Source organism: Euprymna scolopes, chromosome 16 (genome assembly GCF_053919585.1).
Source record: "Euprymna scolopes isolate OS-2025 chromosome 16, ASM5391958v1, whole genome shotgun sequence".
In the NCBI taxonomy this organism is placed as follows: Eukaryota; Metazoa; Mollusca; class Cephalopoda; order Sepiida; family Sepiolidae; genus Euprymna; species Euprymna scolopes.
In genome coordinates, this window is record NC_136497.1 from 82,166,969 (window position 1) to 82,180,615 (window position 13,647).

Consider the following 13,647-nt stretch of genomic DNA (forward strand, 5'->3'; position numbering starts at 1 on the left):
TGCTACGACTTTCTACCTTTCTCTCACTGGCCTCGCTCCTCTCGCGACCTGAACCCGCTGGACTGCTTCGTCTGGTTATATATCGAGAACATCACTAACATGACGTCCCACTAGACCAAAATCAGTCTGATAGCCGCCATCCGCCAAGTATTTTCAGAGCTCCCGTCAGCGCTTGTGGAAAAGGCATGCTTCCAGTTCCGGAGCGGTGATTGAGGCTATATTGAATAGATGTCAGCTTTACTACATGATCAAGTTACCTGAATTGATTTTTTCAATAAAGGTTTTTAAATAAATCTGTAGTGTTGTTTTCTCTAAGGCGACAATTTTATCGTTCCACCTTCTATTGTATTGCAGATTGGTGATATCCACGATTGTATGGCAGAGGGAATATAGGAGAGGGCAGATTGTTAGATTTTCATATCTATCTATAAAAAATAATGTTATGCATGACATTAAACCTATATATATAGAAACAACATTATTTTTGCGCCAACCTAAAATAATAATATAGAAACAATTATTCCCGTCTAGAAAAACAAACTTTATAGCATTGTAAACACAGATACCACATACAGATTCTATAGCTGCACTAGCTGCATATAGCTAGTGCATGTTTTCCGGCTATTTTTATTTGCTTTTATTCAATAACGTACTTTCCACTTTTTGCTCGAGCAAAATACACTTTCCCAAGCAGTTTACATAATAGTAGTAAGATTGTTCCTCCCTCATTTTATGTCATCCTCCTAATCCAGTTTACACCGTCACCTTATATCTTATTACACGCTTCGTTATATTTAATAAAAAAAACAGATTCTAAAATGTTACTCTAGTTAAAAATAAAAGAAAAAGAAACTATTAGATCGCACTGTATGTCATTGATGCGTTTTTTTTAATACGGATATGATTAAATATGAGCTGTAGTGTTAGAATTCAATAACAACATGATATTATCTCGAGTACACAGGTTGCATTAATATAAGATGCAAGCGTATTGGAAATATAAAACATAAAAAGAAAGGACTTTAGATGTTAAAAAGTTTAAAGAAAAACAATAAAGACTAATGTGTATACGTACGTTTCTATTTAACAATTTTAGTTTTTCTTTTTCTTTCATTCTTATACAGTTGAATCTCTTTTGTAATTGTAGACTTTTATAAGTTGGTTAATGCAAGTGCTAAGTCTACAATAGGTTAAATTTAGTGTTTTTTTCCGGGAAGTCAAAAAGTATTCTTTATTCTTATTGTTCCCTTTTTTTTTACTTAAAACTTCTTTAGATAATATATATATATATATATATATATATATATATATATATATATATATATATATATATATATATATATATATATATGCATGCTTCCTTGTGTCCTGCAGTTTGGGAAACCCTTCTTTAGGAAACTTATTGGCACTCAAATTTCAGATATGACAAACGACCATTGCCGGTAAAATATCAGTGGTAATCGACTATTACGATAATGCAAAATGATATGCAACAGTTATCAAATTTGAAAGACATATTTTACTCGGGATTCGGCATTAAAAGTTAGTAACAAAATACAGAACAGTATGTGATACACGTGTATATTATCAAATAACATTATAAGTAACACTGTAAAGCGGGGCAAATACTGTGACCAGGGGCCGGAAAAAAACATCGTATTCCACATCGTAACCTAAAAATAGCGTATCCTAGGGCCACTGTATTCCGTGACTCTACTGTATTTATATTCTTCGGGTTACAATTCTCATCTTGAATGTTATTTTCACAAAGTTTCGGTCAATGTAACTTTCGACTTTCTTCACGTGTATCTTATTGTAATCGGAAATTCTTTCTTTCTGTAGAATTCGAGAATCTGCACGAAATAGCACTTTATTTAATCCACGGGAGTATTGTGCTCTGGTTCCAACATCCGTATGTCCTAAATACTATACACTTCAAGGGGTTAGCATTAATTAGGACTTCCACCTAGTTATGGCTGACAGAACGAGAGCACTCTACTTCTGTGGAATTAAATAATAGCTTCCGTTCGAAATTATGTGTGGAATCTTGAGTTCGACAGAAGGATTCTTCTGTTCGACATGATACCCCTAGAGAAAATCGAAAAGTTGTGCAAATAAAATTCCAGATAAGAACAGTAGTCTGGAGAATTGAAATATTATGAATAATTAATACTCATCTAAAAAATTCAGAAATAGAATTGAAAGAAATGCATGCAAAACTTGGTTTCAGTTTAGTTACCTGTTAAATATACTTCTTTTTTTTAATTTAATTCTTTATTCTTTGTTTGTTTCGACTTTTTTCTTTTCCTCTATTATTCTTTATTTCTTCTTTATCCCCTGTTTTGTTACTTCGCTTTTCTGTATTTGATCTTTCTTTGTTATTATGTCTCTTTGTTTTTCGCTTCATTCTTTTCCCCTCCTTTCATTTTTTTGTCGATTCTGTCCCTCTTTTTTTAATATTTCTTTATATTTTCACTCCTTTTTTTCTTTTTTCCTTGTTGTCACCATCTTGTTTCTTTCTTTCTTTTCTTTCTTTCTTTCTTTCTTTTCTTTCTTTTTATTTCCTCCGATGTTTTTCGTTATTTATTTTGCCTTTCTCTTTTGCTTTCTTCAAAACTTATTCTCATACTTTTGCGACACTTCATTGTCCCTGTTGTCTATTAAAACATTTTTTTTTACATCATTCTCTCTTTATCTTTTATTTTCTTTATTATTTCTTTAAAATTATTTTCTGTGTTTTCTTTTTTATTTCTTTGTTCTTTCCTTTTTACATTAAACAGACGACTATCACATAATTCAATGTTCATTCCTATGGCAATAAGCACAGATTCTGTTTATATACTTTTAAAACATACGTATGTCGGCATCTTTTATAACTCTATCTGAGATTTCATATTCGAAAAGAAACCTGTAAAATATAGTCCTCGTTGTTGTTTTTTTAGTAAGGATTTTAGCTTTATGTTTTTATTTCGTTTTTCAAAAATCTTTTCAATTCATTCTTTTATATTATTTCATTCCACTCCTTTTATCCTATTATATTTTATTTATTTCCATTACAATCAACCCCAGGGGATTCAATGAGGAAAAAAATGAACAATATGTTTGCTCCAATGACCAAATTACCACCATTTTCCCCTTCGTTGTTTAAGTGACAAAATGTTGGCAGCCATTTTGTTTTCATTCGTATCGTTCTTACTTTAAGCGGAATTGCAGACATGCTGAATTTATTTTCTGCCATCTATTTCAAACACACACATATATGCATGTATATATATTTTTTCAAATGTCTCTTATATAGTTTTATTTTGTTTTATGTTTAAAAGAATTTATATATTTTTTTTCAAAATGTCTACAAGGTAAAAATAAATTGTATTTTAGAATTTGTTTATTTTCTATTTATCGTGTCAAAATTGCCCAAAGTGCTCGGATTAGACGTGTTAAATCTTATCAGTTTGACAAGGATTAGAATTGAACAAAATAAAAAAAATCAATATTCGGAGAGAGAAAATGGGGAAGGTAGTACAGAAAGCTATTGTTAGGACGGAAGAGACGAACGGTGTAAAAGACACTGGAAAGAAAGGAAGAAATAGAGGAATGAAAGAAGAAGTATAGGAAAGAGAAATGCAATAATTTTATTCTTTATGTTTTCACTCTTTTTGTGTCGAATAAAAAAAAGGAAGACAAAAAGGAGGAAAATAATTTAGAAACAGAAATCAAAGGGATAGAAAGGATTAGAAGATGTTGGTTAAAAAAGGAAGGGCGATATGAGAAGGGAAAGGAAGAAATAGTATAAAGAACACAGAAAACAACTAATAAAAAGAAAAGAAAAAGCAAAGAATATAAAAGACGAAAAACAAGAACAGCGAAATAAAACTAAAAATGTAATAAAGAAACGAACAAAAAGAAAAAGGGGGGAAAAGAAAAACAAGGATTTTATGATGTAATAAAGTAAAATAAGTAATTGAACGAATAAAACATTGAAGAAGTAAGAAAAAAATTTAAAACAAACATGCTTCAGAAAATGGCAAAAATGCTAAAAATTGAATTTAAAAAAGTAAATAAAAAAGAGCATTACAAATAAATAAAAAAGAGTAAGTAGAAAAATAAATGGAAAGAGAAAGAATTGAAGATAAAGAAATGATAAATAATTCAATATAAAAAGCGATAGGAGTAGGGATATATAAAGGAATGTTAGAAAGAAGAAAAAGAAGATGAAGACAGCCAAAATAACCAAAAAGCAAGACATATTTAAAATATTTAAAAGAATATCGTATGATATGAATGAGCAGATAAAATAATATATAATAAAGTAAATTAAAATAAAATTAAGCAACTTAGATATGAAAGAATAAAGAAATATCAAATTTCATGGAACAAATGGAAAAAGAGACAGAAAAAGAAAATAAAAAGTTTATAACAAAAAACAACAGCGAAGAAAGTAAAAAAAAAAAACGAATAAACGAATGAAGTGATGAAAAAGAAAACATAAATTCAAAGAGGAAGAAGAAAGAACGAACCAAAAATGAAGAAATTAATAAAAAAATATCACGTATGAAGAGATATAACAACAAAGATAACAAATAGAAAATAAAAGGAAAAAGAAGGAAAATAGAAAGGAAGAACGTTCAAAAAGAGAAGAAAATAAACACGCAAACAAGTACAAACATAAAAAGCAAAGAAAAAAGAAGAAAGGTCGAAAGAAAGAAAAAGAATGTAAAACAGTAGAAATGAAAAAAATTATATTATGAGTACACAATGAACGAAACATAAAAAATGACTAAGTTCAGCATCTGCGCCCCACCCCATTTAGCACCAGGGTACGTCAAATTCTGGTGGAAATTAACAAACGGTGCAGTTTTAAGCCTTAACATATGTAAATTTGAGTTCTGCACCATGCAAAAAAAAAAGGAATGACTAAGTCAATCATTTCCTCCCCTCCACCATTTAGCCCCCAAAGTATCCAAGGCCTTAACATATTTAAATTTGATATCAGCACCATGCAAATCTGCTCAATAGATATAAACAGAAAATTTTGGACAAATATTGTAAAATTGTCCTCAAAATGGAATGTTTTTATTAGCCCTAAAAAGCACCTAGGGCACGCCCAAGAGTTATCGCGAAGTATAGACTAACAAAATTATGTAGAAATCAGTTAGTTACAATTTTTCAAAAAGTTTTTTTTTTTTAAATCCAAGGCATCATTTTTGTTTTTAATAAGCACAAAAGTGTCAATTTTAGTCATTTTAACCCGAAAGGCACCCCTAGGGGGAGGGGTAACAGGAAAACCCGTTCTGTTACTCTTTTACTCATATCATGTTTAATGTTTGTGCAATTTTTTTTTTTTTAATTCAAAGGCTTAGTTAGTGAGAAAAGTGCAGACAGACGAACGGACGATCGGAGAAGGGTTAATTTACAGGTTTCCCCTTTCTTTTTGTTCGGGGACAAAAAAAAAAAGCAGCACGTAAATAAAGTAAAAGAAAAAAGAAAGAACAAAAAAACAGACAAGGAGGATGAACACAGAAATAAGGTAAAATATGAATGTAAGAAAAGAGTTTGAAAAAAAAAACGATGAACATAAAGGGAAGAGAGAAAAAACAAACAATACATATAAAAAGAAAAAAAGGTAATAAAAAGAACAATGACATAAAATAAAAGAAATAAATATATACTGAGATAAAAGGAAATAATACAAATCCGAAAGAAAGTAAACAATAAGAAAGGATAAAAAAAAGGAAAAACGAATGTAAAATAAAAGTTAATAAGAAAAACAACGGGAAAAGAAAGTAAAAAGGTAAGAGAAAGAACAATAAATATACATAGAGGAAGAAAAAGAAAAGAAAATAAAAAATATAAATACACGATCAGGGTTTGAAGAAAAGAAAGAGAACGAGGAACGAGAAGGAAAGAGAAAATAAACGATGCACGTAAAAAGAAAAACAGGTAATAAAAAGAACAATGACATAAAATATAAAAAATAAATATATAAGAAATGAATAAAGTAAAAATAAATAACAAAAGAAAAAGAATAAATAGGAAAAGAAACAACAATAAAAACACGAATGTAAAATAGAAAAAAATAAGGTGAACACATCTTATAATAAAATGAATTAAAATAAAGAAACAAAATAAAACATGTTAAACAAAATGGTAGCCATCTTGAAAATTCAATCATAAAAAAGACAACATTGCAAACAAGTAAATTTTTAAAAAATACAAAAAAATAATCGTCATACGTAATAAAAGCCACAAATCTGAGGGAATAAAATATGTTTGAACAATCTAATCCTCTTAAATCACAAATAAAATACAATGTCGTATCAAAACCAATAAAGAAAATGTGTTTTTTTTTTATGCGAATCAAACTGTTAAACTAGCTTCCCATCATTCGAGCACTTGAATGAAGAAACGTATGTCTCCCCCCCCCTCTTGCTTCCATCCACCGAAATCCTACAAGATTTTCAGATGCATCTTTAGATATGTGTTGAAGATGAGGAAGATGCTATCAGGATTTGTTTTTTGAACAAGGAGTTGAACAGAAAATGGAAGAAAAGGGAGAAGAGATCTGTGGAAAAGGAAAAAGAATAAGAAAGAGGGATGAGTAGAAAAGGAAAGAAGAAGAAGAAGAAGAAGAAGAAGAAAAAGAAGAAGAAGGAGAAGTAGAGATGGGAAGAAAAGAAAGAATAATAATAAGAAGAAGAATAAGAAGAAGAAGAAGAAGAAGAAGGAGATGGGAAGAAAAGAAAGAATAATAATAATAAGCATAAGAAGAAGAAGAAGAAGTAGAAGAAGAAAAAGGAGTGAGGACACGATGGAAAGAATAAGAAAGAACAAAGAAAAAGGGGGAAATATGCAATAACATAAGATGAGAAGGAAGAAGAGAGGAAAAATAGCAATAACAAGAACAACAACAAGAACAACAATAATAATAACAATAATAATAACAACAACAACAACAACAATAATAATAACAATAATAATAATAATAATAATAATAATAATAATAATAATAATAATAATAATAATAAGTCAAAACATTAAACGCCTTATGAAACCAAGGACATTGAAACCGCATATCTATAAGTTCTCTACCCCGCCCCACCCATTGCCACACTGCCCCCCCCTAAAAACGAGACCAAACAGACAAGTAGAGTCAAGGAGGAAGGAAAGACCGAGGAGAGAGCACTGACCAGATCTCCTTTGGATAAGTGCAACGAGAACTGGGACCTTGGGGAGGCTTATTGCCACGCAAATTCCAGTGAATACCAATAGCCGCTGCTTAGGAGAAATCAATGGCAAGCACCTGTTGCGATAACGCAAATTTATCTGCAAATACTATCGAAAGAGGTGGTGAGTACTGGAAATCTGGGGAGACTTGTTGTCACTCGGCTTCCAGGGAACGACACCGGCTGCTTTCAAGGAGAGATAGTTGATGACCTGTTTAAAAACTCCTTGTGAGCCAATAATTAACAATAATTATTAATAAGAAGAAGATATAGTAGAAATATGAGAATAATAAAAAAAAGATAATGCAGAAGAATGAGGAAGAGGGGGAAAGTAGTAGTAGTAGTAGTAGTAGTAGTAGTAGTAGTAGAGGAGAAAAAAAGAGTAAGAGGGAGATAAACAAGATAGTAGAAATGGGGGAATAATAAAGACGACGATAAAGAAGAACGAGGAAGGGATAGGAAATAGTAGTAGCAGCAGCAACAGTAGTAGTAGTAGTAGTAGTAGTAGTAGTAGCAGTAGAAGAACAAGAAGAAGAAGAAGAAGAGGTGTTCTTCAACATGTAATCAAAATCAAACGAAAAAATGCAAAAAAAAAAAAAAGAAAAGAAATTGAACCGCTTTAAAACAGAAGATTATTCTTAAAGGTTAACGTCTTTGTAAAACAGATTAAAGCAGTCAGATCAATTTTTATCAAAAAGCCTCTCGTTCGGATTGATGACAGTTGAAGATTGGAAAGGTTGGGGTTGGGTAAGGCGGAGAGGAAGGGGCAATGGAGTCTGCCTAAAAGCAATGAGATGATTTTAATCAAATCAGTTTTTCTTTTAAATGTTTTTTTTTTAAACTCTATTGCAGCATCAAAAATAGAAACATGAAATAAAAAAAAATAATAATAAATAAAACAGCTGAAAAACAGAACATATTGATAACGGTCAGGGAATTAATTTGTCTCCCCAAGATAGATGGAACCGATGTTGATTTTTTGGTTCGTCTGCTTCATCTGAGTTAAATTGGTTTGACAAAAGCACAGTAGATGTAAACCCTCTTTTAATGTGAACATGTTATAGATATCGGAAAGATGTTCCACTCGCCCTCCATCTTTCTCCTCCACCAAGTGATCTTTTATTTTATTTATTTTATTTATTTTTTTGTTTCAGAGCGGAAAAGTAGTTGTTGATTGTATCCGTCTGAGCAGACAATTATTGGCTATATGCCCGATTTACCAGGCACGATTTTTATCAATGACAAAAGAATTTTAAAATGAAAGGCGGAAACATAAAATAAAAATGGAGAAACTAAAATGATTTTTAGAAAATTAAATAAAACAACTTTAAAAGAAGTTTTAAAATATGAGAAAGAAATTTGTGAAAAAAAAAAAAAAAAAAAGATACGGCTCTGTTCACTTTTACACACTGAAGTGTGCTCGCACAGGACAGTATTGTGGTAAGAGTTGCACAATCTCCGACAACACTTTTCCTGAGTCGGCATTGTTTAAATTTCAGTTGTAAGTATATATAAACTCAGAACTACAGGAAACAGTGCTGAGATAAGCGTCGAGCTCATACAGCGCCCAGCGTTCTAAAATGTTACCCATCTGGTACTGGTATTATTTTCCATCGTTGGTTAACTATAGTGGTGTTGCGAAAACCGGTGTGTGACCGTGATTTTGCGGTATATTTTGCCGAAAAAAGGACATTACAATGATAAACAAACAAATATAATTAAATACATCGATATTGTATTTCATTTAGCCTATTAATCTGTTAGTCTATCCGTTCCAGCTTTTCTCGGAAACTACTAGTCTGATCTAGCTGAAATTTTGTATAGACCTTTGTTATGGTAAGGTGCAATTAATTAAGTATTATGGCATACGTTCGATACTAAGGCTTAATTAATACAATACCACGTTTACTCTAGAGATTTTATCCGAAAGTAATAGGCCGATCTGGCTGAATTTTTCATGGACGTTTCTAACGATAGGACGCAGCGAATTAAGTATCATAACATCCGTTCGATGTACAATTTAGGATTAATAGGGATTAGTCGCAACAATGCCACCTTTAGTCTAGAAGCTTTCTTAGAAACAATTGTACAGATCAATGGTACAGATCAATTGTACAGATCTGGCTAAAATTCTGTATGGATCTCTGTCATGATAAACTACTACAAACTAAATATCATGACATCCATTCGATGCTCAGTTTACTAGGGGTTAGTATTTAATGCAAGAAAAGAGCACAAATTTAAACATATTTAACCATTAATTTGACATAAAGCATTAATTCTATGTCAACGTGTCATAACTTTTGCCCGCATAGACCACGCCATGCTCTCCCACATTAAAAAAAAAGTGCGGTTTAAATTCAGACGGCTATATTGAGTTACTATCCAATGTGATTTAGAGTTAGCTCAAAAGAGTAGCTTTTACAAGACCGTATTATTGGACAGTAGAACTCAGATTCGTGTCACACTTCTCCCTCCCTAACTCGCCTGATTGCCATAATCCAACTTATCTTAAGGCATCTCCTGAAGACAATGTGCTTAATGTTCCGATTCAACCTGGAAGTGGTGGTAGGGGAGGAGGAGGCTCGGGACGGTTTTTGAAGTTCAAAGTGTGAAGGGTTTCTTTTTTAAGTTCAAAAGAAATTGTGTCAAATATATTCGACAAACTTTCCTTTGCACTTGGAACTTTAAAAATTACTTGGCCAAGATATGTCGTTTTTTTAAAATTTCCTCTTTAAAGTGGGTAAACTCGTCTCAAACACTCTTTATATACATAACACATCACGCAATAAGCTCTGGGCCTAACTAATAAACAACACTTTTAATCAAAATTCGGATGCATTCATCAATATAGTCTGATTGTAGAGTAGTGCACTGATTCCAACACTTCTCTAACAACCTGATGTCCTTTTTGTACAATGATTGTATCATTTCTTTATTGTAGCCAATTCTATTTTCCTGGAGCGTTCTTTTGAGGTCTAAAAACAGCCAGTGGTCACCAGATAACAGATCTGAACAGTATGATGAATGCAGAAGCAATTGTAAGTGCGATTCATATAGTTTTGCCAATGAATTGTTTTGGTGAAATATCACTTTTTCTTCTTCATTTGTAAACGATATTTGGGGGGGGTCTAATTTCTTCATTCAGACGTACCAATAATACCGTAAAATATTCGCTACTGATAGTTCTTCCTTAACGTAATCGATGAACAACATATTTCACACATCCCAAAATACAATGGTTAAAACCTTGTCCACTAACTTTGCTTTGGAAGGTTTTCACCTGCTTCTGTCCATTCAATTTATTACCAATTTGACTCCGGATTATAGTAGTGGATCAATTGTTACATCTTGATACAAAACCTGATTTCTGAGGTGTTAAACATGTCCCAACAATGCACTAAATTACTGACACACTGTTGTTTCTGATCAAATGCTAGCAAACGCGACACCCACTGTATGCGAAAATGGTGAATACACTTCGTTTAGATATCTTCAACCAAACAACTATCTAAGATAACTTCAATTGACAATTTTCTTAAAAAAGTTTGTAGATATTTTTGTTTTCGAGCACATGCGAATTTGTGTCACCTGAGCGTTCAGCATTGTTTGTACAACTGCCATTTTTTTCGACCAGAGCTGAGCCACAATAACACTTATCTGGTCATGGTTTGAACAGTAATTTTTGCTTAATAAAAATGTATTGAACACCTGAAGTTCAGATTTTTCCATTGTTTTTAAAATGTTGCAGCACTAGCTTCACTTAAGTAACTGTAGTTTGTAAACTAATTATCCGATTGGGCTCATATTTTGTACACGTGTCATTTGAAGATTAGTACTTTATATAAATGATATAGATAGTTTACTAGTATTGTATCTATATATAAGGCAGGGGACTTATTGAATAATATGTATATATATATATATATATATGTATATATATATATATATGTGTGTGTGTGTGTGTGTATTATATGCTAGCAAAAGAATCCGTTGTTAACTAGGTTCAGAAAACAGGCTACAGAAAACGGACTCTGATTTATGAAAGTATGAAAGGTTATGAAAAGGAAGGGTTGTAAAGAGATAGCTTCGAATTTGGGGGTATCAAACCCAAAGCAAAATATGATGAAAGTAAAAATAAAATAGATAAACACCATAATTTATTATTCCATACATGTTCACACTGAAACACTTATCACAATATTCTGTGGATCTATTTTAAAAAAAACTTGTCAAACTTTGTGACATATTGCCATTCTATGGAGGTCAGGTATGAACAAACTCTCCATAATTTTATTATACCATATTTCTTCAAACTGAAACATAATTATCAAAGGATACTTACGCAGATAGATATGAAAAGTCTTTATTAAAGTGTGTGCCTATTTCCATTCTGTGGAGGCCAGGCGGGAACGCAGGCCCCACAATTTTATTATACCATCCCTATTTAAGTTAAAACATACTTATCAAAGTATTATTATGTACATCTATATAAAACACACTTGTAAACGTTTTTTTTTTAATTTTTAAATTTTTTATTTCCAAACTTTGTGGACCAGGCGCGTATGCATACCCCACAATTTTAATTTATCATCATTATGTCAGATCAAACATACCCATTCCTGTGTCTCGATACATCTTCTATCATTATATGTAATCAGTTTTTTTTATAATAGTCAAACATATAGGAGCCTATTATATATTATATATATATACATATATATATTATATATATATATATATATATATATATATATATATATATATATAAGAAGTATGGCGTAGTTTGTTCGAAGCATTGTTAGAGAATAAAAGTTATTTTTAGGCAGCTAGAACAATGCAGGAGTGTACAGTCGTTGTGTGAAGTATATATATATGAATAAATAATTCAAAATTGTTTAAAAAGTTTTATTTATTATATATATGTTAAATACATATTTATTCATTTATCTACCTGCATTTTAACTGTGGGTGGTATTTAATTCCAAAGGTCCTTTCGGGTTATAACCCATCCTCAGTGGAGAAATGAATCCTCCCTCTAGGATGTAAATTGCAAAATGGCTGTTTTATTTAGATTTAAATCTGAACGCTCAAAGATTAATTAAACTCGTTAAATGTTCATGGGAAATAATTCTCTTGTGTTTTTTAAATTTAAGCGGTCAAATATTAATTCATTTAGTTATGTTCAAGGGAGGTAATTCATTTTTTACTTGTCCAAATGCTTTCTATTCAGGGGAAGTAATTCATGTTCTATGATGTGCTTATAAACTGTCATTGTTTAAATTATTATTTTTTTGTAAGATTTTAATTCAAAATTCTATTTGTTATGTTATAACTAGCTGCTGTTGTTTAAATGATTTTGTAAGATATTAGAAGCTCTGAAGCTTCAATAATTATGTAAGCGGTTAATGGAGGTGACTTTTTTATTTACTTATATGTAGATATATGATCAAGGGAATTTGTATAGATACGGTTAATCTAAAAGAAATTATATATTTCTTCATTCGTTAATTTGTTTAGATAATGTAGTTATTAAGTGAGTATTTTTTTTTTGCTGTATGAGTTATGACTGCGACCTATATGGAAAATATTAGTCGGTTTGTGTCTTCATTAGAAATATGTTAGATTTTTCTGTTTTTCTGTTTTTGGTTTTAACTTTTCAATCAGTATTGATTCTTTTAATCTGAGGTTTCCCTGATTCCTATCATTTGCTAAAATTTTCACGTTAATATTTTTATCTGAATTATGTTTTAGAGACGCATGTTTGAAGAATGACGATGTTTTGGTGGTAATGTGTTCTTTAAATCGGATATGTACCGGTCTTATAGAACTTCCGATATATGATTCATTACAAATTTTGCATTGAATTTGGTATACTGAATATGTGCATTCGCATAATCCTCTGTTTTTTATGAGGCAATTGTATAAAGAGCATGGTTTGTTCATAGATGTAGTTTCGGTTTAAGATAGGTGCTGTCTTAACGTTGGGTCGGTGTGTGCAAGTTGTATATCTAGTTGTTCTTTGTGAATGGCTTTGCGTATGGCCATAGTTACTTTATTATTAATATGAGGTATTTTAAGAAAGCATGTGTAAGTTATTTTATGTATTTGTTTCTTTTAAGTGTATTAATGTGTTGTATGGTTTTTGTGGGGGCATCCATTTAGTTGTAGGGTGTGGTGGAACTTTTCAATTAAGGTGATCTTGTCCGTTTCATTCGTGCATCTGTTGCGAATGCGGTTTATTTCATTTGTAGCATCACTTATTTTTGCTTGTGTATGTAGTGGTGACTTATAATTCACGAAAATGTCACGACAGGCGGATTTCTTATAGAAGTTAGTGTTTACTTGGCCCGTGTTTGTGATGTAGAGTGTGAAATCAAGTAATGATAGATGTGCGGATGTTCGGGTGTTCAATGGTAAATTT